This window comes from Colias philodice, chromosome 11, assembly GCF_061535455.1.
Source record: "Colias philodice isolate Cphi_HAF_F1 chromosome 11, ilColPhil1 Martin Lab GWU primary, whole genome shotgun sequence".
Lineage (NCBI taxonomy): Eukaryota > Metazoa > Arthropoda > Insecta > Lepidoptera > Pieridae > Colias > Colias philodice.
This window is the reverse complement of record NC_143096.1, coordinates 5,424,116-5,438,779: the sequence shown is the minus strand read 5'-3', so window position 1 is coordinate 5,438,779 and position 14,664 is coordinate 5,424,116. Positions and strand designations below refer to the sequence as shown.

At 31.6% G+C, this 14,664-nt stretch overlaps 1 protein-coding gene across 2 annotated transcripts in view; it reads right to left on the bottom strand.

The window, feature by feature from the left end:
• Positions 1-14,664, bottom strand: part of LOC149484570 (uncharacterized) — a 36,602-nt gene that overhangs the window by 12,635 nt on the left and 9,303 nt on the right. For both annotated transcript variants that reach the window (XM_089700729.1, XM_089700728.1), the window contains exon 2: positions 8,466-8,594. The gene's annotated coding sequence lies outside the window, so the exon portion shown is untranslated. The remainder of the gene's footprint in view (positions 1-8,465; positions 8,595-14,664) is intronic.

Sequence of the window (14,664 nt, the reverse complement as noted above, 5' to 3'; positions counted from 1 at the left end):
TGGCCAATGAGTCGACCAATTCTAGTTCTAAGCAGAATTTGTTGCATTAACTATAACAGAATTTTTAAACATTTCATAAGTAAATATTTCGTTTTTGAAACGTATTTTTACTTACCATAAGAAAGAAATGCTTAATGAGATATACAGTAGTAGGATCGAATATTTTTGCACGGCTACTAGGAAAACTGCAAACGTTCTCCTTTTCTATCGCAATTACTACGAAATATACCAATAACTAAAATGTTTTACTGTAAAAGATTTTAGATAACTTTATTTTAGAAAACACGTAGTAAGTAAGTAGGAAAAGTATACGTGTTTAAAAAAGAAGCCATTATCTTTGTATTAGAAATGTAGAGTCGATAGTCTATATAAATAATAATTATAGATTATAGAAGTTAAATTATATAAACCGTATACGTAGTATAGTAGTCTGATATATTTACATTTAACAAGCATTACCAGCTATATAGACACAAGTACTTAAGAAACTTTTGCCTGATAGAGCACTTAAAATAATATGAGCGTTTTTTAAATAAATATCATCGCGTTGAAACAACTAGTCAAGAAACTTAGGTCCGTAACCGACAGTTATTAAATTAAAGATTATCAGAGTAATGAGAAGCTATGATATTTAAACAGGAAGTTAATTGTTAGCAGAAACGTGGGCGAAGTCGTGTGCAAGCGTGTGTAATAATATTAATTGTAAAATGGTTCTGCTAAATATCTGTCTGCCTCCGACAAATTCCACGCCGTTTCCTTTTCATTGACGTTCGTTGAATTTTTTTGTTGTTAATTTACCAGTCGCTATAAACGACGGAGCCGTGTTTAATATGATAATTACGTTTGCAATATCCTTGTTAGGTACTAATTGAATTTTATTTCTAAATAATACAAAAGAAACATCGGTTTATGGCGCTCTTATAGTGATCAGTTGTTGAGGTAGCTCCTAAGCCGTTTTCTCTTTCTTTTTAATTTTAACATATTGGCGTAAAGATAACAAATAGTATGTAAAGGATATTGGTGTTCTTACGTTCCTTACGTCTAAAATTTGTTTATACATTATGTGTCGAGTCTAATTGATTGAAGCGCATAATCAAAATATTATGATACATGTGTCTGTTGAATATGTAAATTTTAAACATCCTGAACATTCATTACTCATTGCTAAAATTTACGAAATATAAAGCAGATCCACTGTTGGCATTTACGATCTGTTTCATCACAACAGTTATATAATCTGAGGCAGTAAGTAACTTTATCTCAACAGATGTAAGAACGTTTGACCTCTAGCCTGGTACACTCATTCTAACAAGGCTTTGTTATGATGTCTTTATGGCATTTTTAATGTAATAGTGTTAAAATATTAAACAGTTGATATTTCGCACTGTATGAGTTATGTCATGGACTCGTAACACGTGTTAATAGTTAATAGCATAATAGTTCTAGTGTACACTGTACGTTATACCGGATTTTTTTCTATTAACTTTTTAAATGGTTGGCATAATTTGCTACGGTCGAAAATGCAGTCTGAAATGATATTAGACGAGATGATATATAATATAGATTATAGGGAATACAATGTTAGCTATAAGCATCATTATATTTTTTAATGCAATAGACGTATGCGTGCTTAAAATATATCTACAATCTACATACTACATTTTTTATGATATCTGATATACCTACTAATTTAGATATTGTCGTAAAAATATTTATTGCCAAGGTTAAAAAACATTGTTATGACTTCAACCTTCATCAGAAATCCAATTCTTAATCCTTTTTATTGCTAAAGTGGCATGATAAGTGATAACACAAAAATCTCGTTTACATTTCCAGAAATAACCAAGAGTTTTTAACAAAATAAGCACGAAATATCTAGTAGCTTGAGCAATTAAATACTGTGCTAAACCACGAGAGCTGAACTAACGCTAAATCGAATTTCGTCATGCAATCAAATCCTGAACGAAGATTTGTTTATTCGTATTCACGCTCGTGCATCCCGATTCCCGCGTCACGGCGTGCAGTGTATCGACCTTTACGTAGCTAATAATTATCTTCATAAATTCAATGTGGTAATAAAAAATCAAATTGTCATTCAGAGACGTGATACTCACATATTCTACCGCATCTTTCCCATGACCTTTTATTTGTTGGCCGTGTGTTAAATAGCGTTTGTTTCTGGTTGTGTCTTCCGATTCGTTTCTTCGTGTGATTAGAAAAATTAACAAAAAACATTGAATGAATCCATCTATTTCGTAAACGTAAATGAAATCATATTTATATGGAACAACAAAATGAAAGAAAAAATTGTATTATGGGATCCAACTAAGAATAGGAACGTAACTTTTGTTGTGACAGTTATACCTAATTATCTTTTTAAAAAATAAATTAATTTTATTTTCGGCTAACTCTTCATTGAAATTTAAATAAAATTAATATGCTCACCTAAGATTATTGATTCTTTCGAATTAATAGATAATCAAAGTAAACAATGTTAATTTACGAAAAAACTGGTTCTACTTAATTAATTTTTATGTATTTAAATCCGATTGTATCCGAGGAAACAATTAAATTCAACTATTACTACTGAGTAGTTGATAATTCTCTATCTTTCGTTCAAATTTTTCCAAGAATTCTAGATTTGGAAAATAGCCCTTGCTTTCTTGAAAGCGCAAAATTTTATACAACTTGAACATAATAATTTTGTTAGGTAAATGTACCCGATGAGCGTGACCCCATTCGAAAAGTATGCTCAACTTTCAATCATATCTATGCATTATGTATACAGTATACAGAATACACAATGCTTTTTGTTGTAAACAATAATACATAATACATATATGATATAATATTAAAAATAGCGGGGCGTGTTGATAGTGCGACATAATAATAGTAGCTATGTTACATAGTAACAATGTGGTAACAATGGAGAAAGCATGTACCTAATAGATATTTTTCTTGTCTTGACAGATGTTAACGGATGTGTTATCTGTGGCTATTAAATGTCAAATTAATGAAGATTTTAAATTATGAAATAGACTATGCGGTTTGTTGCTATAAGTGTATGTTGTACTAAAAAAAATTGTGATGCGCTTTTTCCTCATTGGAAATTATTTGATGAATTCAAATTTTTCGTGATATATACGTGGTACATAGAAGACGAGTCCCGAAATACATATACATATATGAAACATAAAAACCGGCCAAGTGCGAGTCAGACTCGCGCACGAAGGGTTCTATACTATGGGAATATTTTACATTTTTAGTAGATATTAGTTGTTATAGCGGCAACGGAAATACATCATTAGTGAACATTTCAGCTTACTAGCTATCACGGTTTATGAGATACAGCCTGGAGACAGACATAAATACAGATAGACAGCGGAGGCTAGTGATAGGGTCCCGTTTTATCCTTGGGTACGGAACCCTAATAAAAATGCCTAAATATGCTTCTGAAAAGAAAATTCTAATTGATGTTTTTTTATGATTTCTTGTAATTAATATAAATCGACTGAATTAAGAGTATTTTAATCTGTCTTATATGGTTAATTTACTTGAATCATAGATTTTCCTTGCGCTCTATCCTTCACAGTGCATATAAAAATCAAGAAAAACGTACAAGTAAAGCACTTCGACTTCCTTCCCAATTCCATTGCATAAATAGAAAATTTCTCTTTATTATTGTCGCAATAAATTCCTGATGATTCACCAAACGTTTACCGAATTGGCATTTTCAGTGGGTGGTGCGTAGAATCACATGCATCGACTGCAAATCATTGTTACCGCGTTCCAAGGGCAATAATTACGTTTTCTATGCCTCATTCTAGTCTTCAAGGGTATATTTCCTTATAAATACTGATCGTAAGATTATCTTAATATATGTAAGCCTTTGCTACATGTAGGTATGTGATGTTAACTCATAATCTCAACGGAAACTGTATAGTTATGAACATTAAAGGATACAAAATGACAATTCTTGGTGCTATTTTATGAAAAAGTATGTATTTTTCTTTTCATGGTATCGTTATTAATATTATGGACATACGATTAATAACTCAAACGTTTTTATGATTTGCACGTCATAAAGTGTTATAAATTATTTATTTTAATTTAATATAGATTATTATATGAGCATAATTCCTTGTTAATGCAGTTTATGTAATAACGTTTCCTCTTCAGTTATAACCAAGTTATAACGTATAAATTAATAATTTTCTACATTTAAGGAAGGTTTTTTTATTCAATAATTATGAGCCATATTTGACTTTGGCTGTAGTTTATTTATACCATATGAAAACAAATATCAGATAACTAGATGCAGTCCCGGTTTCGTGTGGGTTAACACGGTATAATAATAAATAGTTTATGTTATTCGCTAAAGATATCGCTTTTTTGTGGTAATATTTCACATATGTTTCTGTCTTCCAACCTTTCTTCCCATGCGTAATTGTCAATCAGAATCCTGTCTCATTTCTTTTGTAGAATTCACATATTATTTACAAATACATAGTTACGTAGCAATATTTTTTACCAAGTAAATATATTTGCGTTCATATTTTGTTAGTTGATCTCCGAGCTCATAGCTCTACTCAAAACATTAAGAGGAGGTAGTTAAGGCAAATTTACAGATTATATATCTAATATGATGTTTATACTAATCTCCTTTTCCGATAGATTTAGTCTATCATGTTTTCCGGCAAGATAATGACGCTGCAATGACGTCACACATCTGGAACTTGCGAATTGCATACCGCTAGTGGGGCGCGTGACGAGCTAAATTGCACAAGAACGCATTCAACCCGCTTTTTCTATTACGTAAATGTGTATCAAAATTTGTATTCACGTAGAACAAGCGTGTTTACGTTGCAATGTAGGAAAACGATACATTTGTTTACATAAGATCACATTTAATGTGTTTTTTTATTTTTAAGATACTTTTCCCAGATGTTTTAAATAATGTAGTAACAACTTTATAAAAAATAAATAAAAAAAAGTACCTAAGTACATAAATTTATTAGTACACAACTAAACAATTCTTTATAATCTAGTGGCTCCATTGGCTTTTTAAATCTCGGACATTTTAAAGCTAATAAATACTCGTCTCAATGAATAATAGGTACAGGTTCCCTTAATGGTTATCTATTTACGCAAGTGAATTAATAGCTTTTACTTTCAACACGCCCACGCTGTTCTCGTTTACCGTTGTACAAATACACATAAAAAGAAAAACATAGTAATTATCTTTTTACTTTTTAATGATTTATGTTGTTTTATACAAAGAAATAGTCTTCTGGTAAGTTTAAATTTATAAAGAATAGTATTGTCCCGCCCCGTGATCGAATTTTTTCTATTCTTTATAAATGTATATTTATAAAGCACTAGGTTTCCGCCCGCGGCTTCGCCCACGCAGTCAAAGAAAAACCCGCATAGTTCCCGTTCCCGTGGGATTTCCGGGATTGCGTCATTTTCCCGGGATAAAAAGTAGCCTATGTGCTTTCTCGGGTATCAAAATATCTTCATACCAAATTTCATGAAAATTGGTTCAGTAGTTTAGGCGTGATTGAGTAACAGACAGACAGACAGACAGAGTTACTTTCGCATTTATAATATTAGTATGGATTATATTATATAGGATCCATTATTTTCCTATTATTATATTAGTTAATATTTTCATAATTCTTAAAATTTTCGCATTTATTTATTTACGTAGCACATACGGTTGAATCATTGCACATATGTTTAGAATAAAGCAAAATCTTGCATATTATCAACTACGTAACGAGGAACATAAATTCGCGCTGCGGTAGAGCTTTACTTATAACTAGTGTTTTTTCCTAACAGCGCTTTTAGCGTAATTATTTATTTCTATGTGAAGTCATGTGTAACTTTCAACAGTTGACGTTGTACCGCCCTTGACATTTCCTACACTCCTCCGTTTGCTCGCATCGCAGACCTTTACTAAGGTTTAAACATTGCATATTGCAGATAGCATACATATTTATAACCCTCGTCATGAAATCGACGACATTTAAGAATTACGCGTGGTCAGGTATTACGGCAAACTAGCTTGAAGAATTTAAAAAGGCTCTATATTCCATAATTAAGAGGTTCAATTGTATATACTTCATACATTATTTACATACATAGTAATTACAGGAATGAGGAAGTATCAGTTGAAAAAATGTATAAATTGACATAATGTATACAGTTTGTTAGAAATCAAAGCGAGTTTAAGGACTAGTTCAAGTCAATATCATATTATAGTGATTGATAAATCACTATAATGTTATAAACAAAATAAGGATTAAAATTTTGACCTTGGTTATGTAGTATGTCAAAGCAGGCTTACAACTTTACGTTTAGGTATACCTACCTACTTATTATTAATGTTGTGTGAATTATTAAAGTTGTGATAGATATTTTGTTCAACTAAAAATTAGAATATAAAAATCAATTCCGATAATAATAAAACAGGATTGTATAAAGTTTATTTCTCGCATGCTAACTATGAAATCAATTATTATATTTACTAAGTGATAAGGCCGCCTTGTGTGCTGGACTAGTTTTAAGTTTTAATTTTAAGAATTTATTTGTATGCCAGCACAATAAAGTGTTAATAAATAAATAAATAAATAAATATTTATAAACGTTAATGATTAGAAATCGGAACACAGGAAATAATATACCTACATGATGTTTTTTGGTAAAGGGAAAATATAATACCATCAAATGTAAACAATGCAATATTGTGAACGTACTTGATTCATCATTACGATAGTATACATCATTAGTAAACATTCGTTATACTGCAGTCTTGAGTCTACGGTGATTGATGGATATCGAATATATTGCAAAATATTGCGAAGTACATAAATTATGAGACCACCATCTTAGTCTATCGGTAAGGAAAACAAAATATATACAAGAATAAATAATATTCAAAATAGCCTGTATTGGGATACATATTAAATAAAGGTAAGGTAAGGTAATGTTGGTTATTACTAGTAGTAACCGTTAATTTGAGCTTTACAAAAGAGATCGTCAAGATAATGGAATACGAGCGAATCATCTCTATTTACAAATATCATAGATTAGGTAAGAGTTACTTTGTAACGTAAAACCAGAATATAATGTGTATAGTAGTTTCAACAATAAAATGTTAGTAGTACCTACATGTACATTAAATCGTCTAAGATCGTGCCTCTACAAATAATAAAAATAAACCTTAATATATATAAATCTCGTGTCACAATGTTTTATGTTTGTCCTCAATGGACTCCTAAACCACTTAACCGATTATAATAAAATTCGCACACAATGTGCAGTTCGATCCAACTTGAAAGATAGGATAGGTTTTATCCCGGAAATCCCCCGGGAACGGGAACTATGCGGGTGTTTCTTTGAAAACGCGGGCGAAGCCGCGGGCGGAAAGCTAGTATATAATAAACATGTAATCAAGAGGTAATGAAAATGTTATAAATCTGATTGGAACTACATTAAGATAATATAGTTTTATACATAAATAAATACGTTTCTGATTTATAATTATTTTTATACAGAACAATCCAATGATAACCTTAAACAGTAATTTCTTCTAAAAAATATAACCAATAAAATACTGCCTCCTGGGCTTTACAATTAATCAGAAATATACGATTATGTATTCTCAGAACACTCGAAAGTAATATCATTATCAAATTTGTCATATTATGACCCTGTGGTTATTCTGAATACGTCTGGCGCCTCACGATTGCTTATAAATTATATCTTTAATGTATTCTGGTTTAATAGCATTCGTATCAGACTACTAATATAGAACAATTATCTCAAACCTCAGTGCCAGTAGCTAATTATAGGCCGGGATCGTCTCGACAATCAATCAATTGCAATTTGCAAATTGGCAGTTGTGTGCATTATTTCTTCGATTCTCTGGTTTATTGGTCTGAGATACAAAGTCTTTGTTTCCTTATTTCCTCAGTTTCGTAACATTTAATGAGTTGGCTTCGCAACAGGGGTGTATAATAATTGTAGGACATTGCAGTCGCATTAAAAACGTGACAAACTGTGAGTTTGTAAAGGCAGGTCGACGCAAACTCTCGCTCGATGTAATATCAATTTGTCCGACGGCCTTGGCACACAAGCGTGTTAGTTTCACTCAACTAAATGGGGGCATAACTTTTTGTTCATAGTTTGAATTATTAGTATGAATTGGCGGGAAAGGCCTAATAGCGACCGACAGTAACTAGTCGCCTGACATTACAATTTACAATGTCTATGTAAACACTTACGAAACGACTTCGTTTCCCGACAGATGCGTCATTTTTAAGCGAATGTTTGAATAGTCTGTACCATCAGTTTGATTTCTACATTTACAACTTTTGTTTAGGTTTTTCCTCTGTATATCACGAATCCATTGTTCTTAGTTTGTGGATAAAGTATGTAAAGATTTGAGATGTTTAACTTACCTCACTCCAAAGTAAAGTGCAGCAAGCGTGTCGGCTAAACGGTACGGTGTGGTGAACACCTCATGATGGCGCGTTTTTCCCCTCACTTCGCTCACTTACTACGGACTACGGAGCATTGATGTTCATGTTCTGGAATAACAAAATATATATTTTTCTTTAAATGTTTAGGCATATTGTTTATTTGTATTTAAATATAAAATCAAATACAGTAATCTTATAACTTTTCCTTCCCACAAATACTATGCATATGATAGTGTACATGAAAAAAGTTATCAAAATAATTGATATTCGAAATGTTTAAATCATTGGTTTGTATTTTAAAATAATTAGGTGGTATTTTCTGAAGAAAATTATATCAAGGGTCATAAGAAATATAAACATACTTCAAAATTGAATAATTAAACATTATGATTAGCTATCATTATGTATAATAAAAACGCTAACAGCATACCAAAGATGTTATTGAACATATTACATATATATCTCACAATAATATATATCCAATACCATTGGCAACATTAACATTCATGCGTAATGATGAAGCATTAGTGATGTATTTCTATTTAATCCAGACAGTTGATGATAGAAATCGTATTATATGCTGATAAATAGACTTATATGTAATTATAATTTGATGCGCATACAATTGCTCCTCTCATGTTAAATCTATGAAATTCTTCACCAAATGTCATCTGCTTTATGTAATAGGTCAAATGTTAAACTTTTTGACACAGGATATGTCGAAACAAGAATGATCCAAGAATTTTTGATGATCATGATAAATAAATTTGTAATATAAAAATAATAGTTCATAAATCGACATTAAATTATATGTTCTTTGTTCGATTCAATAGAAATCGTTAATAATATATTATCTAAACTGTTTGATATGTCTTTAATAATGTAGGTATTATCTGTCCATGCCAGTAGACAGTGTTATTAATCCTCACCTCGCGACATGCCTTAGGTCACCTCATTAATGTTTGGTATGAGAATGTTAAATAGATAAGTCGTCAAATGCCATGTAACCGGTTTGGTTAATATCACTGCGCCTGTCTTGTGCCGGATGATATAATTGGTTAATGATCCTCCTAAAATATCAAATTGACAAAAGAATGAGGCGTTCCGAGCTAGTCATTGCTATGTCTATATTATCCAATACCTTCTTAAACTTATTTGACTTGTTTCCTACCGTTTCTTATTTATACATATAAATTTTTATTTAATATGTGTGACAGATACTTCCTTTAGAGAGGAGAAGAAAGTTGAATACGATTAGAATCACATAAAGGTTTTTATCGTAAAGAAAGCATGATATCCTGCAAGTGACAGTTGTGGCCGACACTGAACGTAAAGAAGTGTCGATCAGTGTTCATATAGAATTAAATGCGACAGTGAAATGAAAGCGTGCTAAATATTGATGACTATTGAGTATTGTCGGCAGGGAGCAAAAAAATCAGCCTTTCAAGGCATTCCGCGGGGCCGCACACCGCACGCCGCGGCCTCGCTTTAACGAAATAATAACTAACTTTACAATAATTAACTGGGCTTATAATAAAATCTCACTCGGTTCAATTCAATTGGCGCCAATCAAAGGTGACAGATAAAATCAGCACGTTACGGAATAATTAGGTTCATTGAAAACTGTATGTGCTCATTGTTATTGAGGTAGAGTTTGATACAGTGCGGCATTCATTTGTTGATTATATTTACTCATGCTTAAATGACTAGGTACTTTATCTTATTAATTAGGTTTATTGAATTATATCAATCTTTTCAGTTGTGCCAGTGAATATTTAATAAATGTAATTGAAACAATTGAAAAAGAACAAGTTCAACTTTTAGAATAAGATTGACATTCACTAGTAAAGAGATAATCTGTGATAACATATGACACTGATCTATATATATAAAACTCAAAGGTGACTGATATAGTGATCTATCAACGCACAGGCCAAACCACTGGACGTATCGGGCTGAAATTTGGCATGCAGGTAGATGTTAGGACGTAGGCATCCGCTAAGAAAGGATTTCCCGAAATTCTTGCGGGAACTGGGAAAAACGGGGATGCACGAACAAAGTCGTGGGCGGAAGCTAGTTATAATATAAAAGTGTACTTATATGGGTATAATAAGCTAATCCACGATAGAAGAGGACCAATTATACAGTTTGAGCCAACAGTTTTCTACAAATTCTACGTTAAGTAGGAATATAATTTGTACTCAAATTCAGACCATTACTATTACATTACTGCATTGTGTCCTACAAATAACCTAAATTGCTAATGGATTTTAAAGCACATGGAACGAAATATTAATCCAAACTATTCAATTACCTTGTTACATGAAGGTTGCATTAGACCACCTATATGCTACCAGCAAGTTAATACACTGTTTAGAGATAAAATTACTAACCAATTATATCCATTAGTGGAGCGAATTGCATTTCGACATTATGATCATTGTTTGAAGCCTTGACGAAAGAATACGTAGTTAGTATTATGAATTCTTTGTGGTTCCGCATTACATGTTCGAACAATAGCTGTTTAATACCGTAGGATTTAGTATACAACATTATTGCTATATGAATGTGAATATCGAAATCTTTGGCTAATAGTAATTGTTAACAAGAAAGTTTATTATTTATATTTTCTGTGCGTGAAGTTATTTTGCGACTATACATAAATAATATGTAATTTGATTCCAAAATTAAGTACTGAGAACTCCTATTTCCTATCATTCACTGGAACGTACAGTCGTACATATATCTCTAGCAGATTTATATAACAAGTTTTTAATTCACACACAATTCCCAAAGAAAATGTTTCGCGTCTCATATTAAATGAGAATTGAAATCCGGCTCAAATAGTACGTGCAACACCAAAAACCGTTGTTCAATGTACACGCATGGATAAAGCGTGCTTAATTATTGAACTAGACACACTCTGCGTACAATAGTAGCGTGGGAAAGACGGTGGCATTTAGCTATGTATGTATGTACGTGCCGCATCTTCGATTACCTAACTACCGAATACGTAAGCGATAGCACGATGACTGTGAAGGTTCTTTTCGTCTTTTTATATGGAATGTAGAGATTGGAGGCGGTTTTGAGCGGTGAACTTGTTACAGACTGCGTTACTTTTGTTTCGAATTATAATATTTTATAATACTTTTTTAAAGAGATTTGGCATATTGAGGATGTTTAGTTAGGTTAAGCATTAAGGATTTGGGTTATAATTACTAGTACATTTTTATATGTAATACAAAATATGTAATGTATGCAAATGCCGTCATTAATAATTTATCGTCTCATTTTCTTACTTCATCTTAATCTTGTTTCCAGAAATCTAATTTCAGAGTCTTACCTACCTAATTTAAATGCCATGATAAAGAAATACATAAAATTAAGAAGCTAGGTAATTTATAAAAAAGAGTATAAAAATGTCGTTATTCAGCTATTCAGCGTATAAAGTTCACAGCATGAGTTGTCACCAAACAACGTAGTGTGAATCCTTGCAAAACTCGTCGACCGGTCTCGGCTACGGGTTTTCCTAAATTATGTGCTGATATTTGTGTTTCATATTTTAGACTTTGTTTCTACATATACATATAAATGTCATGTATATGTTATGTCATTAAACTGCTTTACATAAGAACACGTTGAGGAAAATAAGAGCATAGAACATTATATATTTACCTAATAGCTTTAATACTTTACATTGTACTGATAAAAATAATCAGTAAAGTTTTTGTATTGTTATTTTTACACGTGTTTCGATTAAATTGATTAATTTATGTATGGATAATTATTTAAAATATGCTATTTAAGGAAGCTGCTTCATTTGTCAAAAGTTAAGATAACATCATCAAATTATTTATTGCAATCCTCTTATCAGATTTGATTTAAATTGACTCATATTTAAGCTAGAACAACCGTATAATATTATCTATATAAATGTAACACGTATTTAATAAAATATAATACCTGTTTATGATTTACTAGTGGTAGAGCTCAGAAACCGCTCTATATAGTATGTTATTTTTACGTGTGATTTTATATAAAACTAGCGGTCCGCCCCGGCATCGCCCGTGGTACATGTTTACGTTTACTACATAAGAACCATCCTCGTACTTCAAGGAATATTATAAAAAAAGAATTAACGAAATCGGTTCAGCGGTTCTCGAGTTTATCGCTTATCAACCCATTCGATTCATTTTTATTATACGTAGAGATAATTATTTGACTTTATTGTGTTTATTATTTATTTTATGTCTGATATTGTAACATTGATCTACATATATATTTATGTACAATATGATAATGATAATCATATAATCATAACGAAGTCGAGGAAATTCCGAATCATGTAATTATTATTGGCTTGTTAATACATTTCGTAACGTTTTCTTAAGCAGGTCAAAAGGAAAATAGTGGGTTAATCGCGTTTTGATCGCTTCCATTCGTATTTGCGAAAGAATGTTGTCGATTGCTTTTATTGTTACTTATCAAATTGTTTTGTTTATGGTTGTTATCATTTTTATTAACTCATTATAAATATGTACTTCTTAGTTCAAATAGCTCCGGTGTTGTAACAAAATTCTGTCCTGTATTGGTATTTTAGGGACTATGGCGGGATAAATTGAACCAAAATGAGTATTTAAAATATATTTTTTTCAGTTTGTTTTTACATAGAAACCGGGTAGATAGATATCAGAAATTATACACGAATAAATGACACGATGTTAAGAAAAACCAATGCAGTCGAATTGTGACTGAAACAGGACAAGATATAGGACCAAGGAAGGTCTCTTCGTTTTAATCCGGTCTTATCTTAATGAGCCTTTTGATTGTCCATTTGAATGATACTGAATCCAATACTGTACCTGGTCGTACCTGTATTATAAGTTATCTGTTATAACATCGTTAAGTCACGTTTATAGTACCTACCTACCTATTAAGCTCGTATTGTGTAGGAATAAATGTTTCAAAATGAAATGGCACAAAAACACACAGGTAGCTAGGAAGAGCGTGAAATGGAACGGAAAAATTAACACTTTTTCATAAAAATATTGGGCCATAGAGCATACCTCACCGACCACAATTTCGATTGAGCATTTGTAGTCACGATTTTAATTGAGCGAAACTTCTTTAATTCTAATGAAATAAGAACAAACGTGAATAATATTACAACATTAACATAGCAAAGAAGATTATTATATCATGAAGATATGTTTACAAATGAATGAAATTCAATTGCAACTTACTTTCATAATGAGGGGTACATTTGCGTACGCATATTTGAATATGTAATTCACCAGTATCATGCCTTGATGAGTGCGGAACATGAACATTATCGTTCAATACTACCAATGTGAATGAAACCATGTAGAAATGTAATAATTTGATGATTTTTTTACGCTTGCCGGAAGCTAATAGTCACGTTACGCACGATATAGCTACTAGCTATTATAACAGACAGCTGCTATTGGTTTTACAAAACAATATATCAATCTTATTACATTTTCCTGCTGTGTTTCTAGATGTGTATTAGTCAATCTTGAATTTTCACGTAACTGTTATAAATAACATATTAATAGTTTTAAATGCAAGCTCATAAGAACAAGAAAACTAGGAGAGCATTCAGGAGCACATTTTTGCAGCAAGATAATATTTAAAGTAGCATAATGGATTATAAGAAATTTTAATACGTCTACCCCATCGATTGAATACAAATTTTTGAATAAACCTAACTACTATAAGTAGCTGCTGATTTAAATCTTCGTAACAAGCACGATTCTAAACTTTATGCAATGGTAAATAGGTTGATTTTTGGGTGGTTATGTCGAGAGATTTCGCTTTAGTTGCAAACCGCGACGCGGCGCTAACATAACTGCCTCATTTGCATTTTTACTTACACTCTTGAACCGGCTCGCAGTTACTATCACAATAGACAAGATCTGCATTCTGAATGCATATAAGAACCCTTTGTGTTTTATTTATATTCTGGTTAAACGAGCTGTGCCAGTGAATTTAGCACTTTTTGAAAATTGTTCTCTTTGATATAAAATAAACTAGTACCTAACTAGGACAGTTTGGCTGCAAAATTGATATTGACTTGTTTTCGGGCGTGTTGTATTGGAATTATTGTTTTCGTTTTATCTGCTGACGATATCTTTTCATTGCATGTCAAATATAAGGG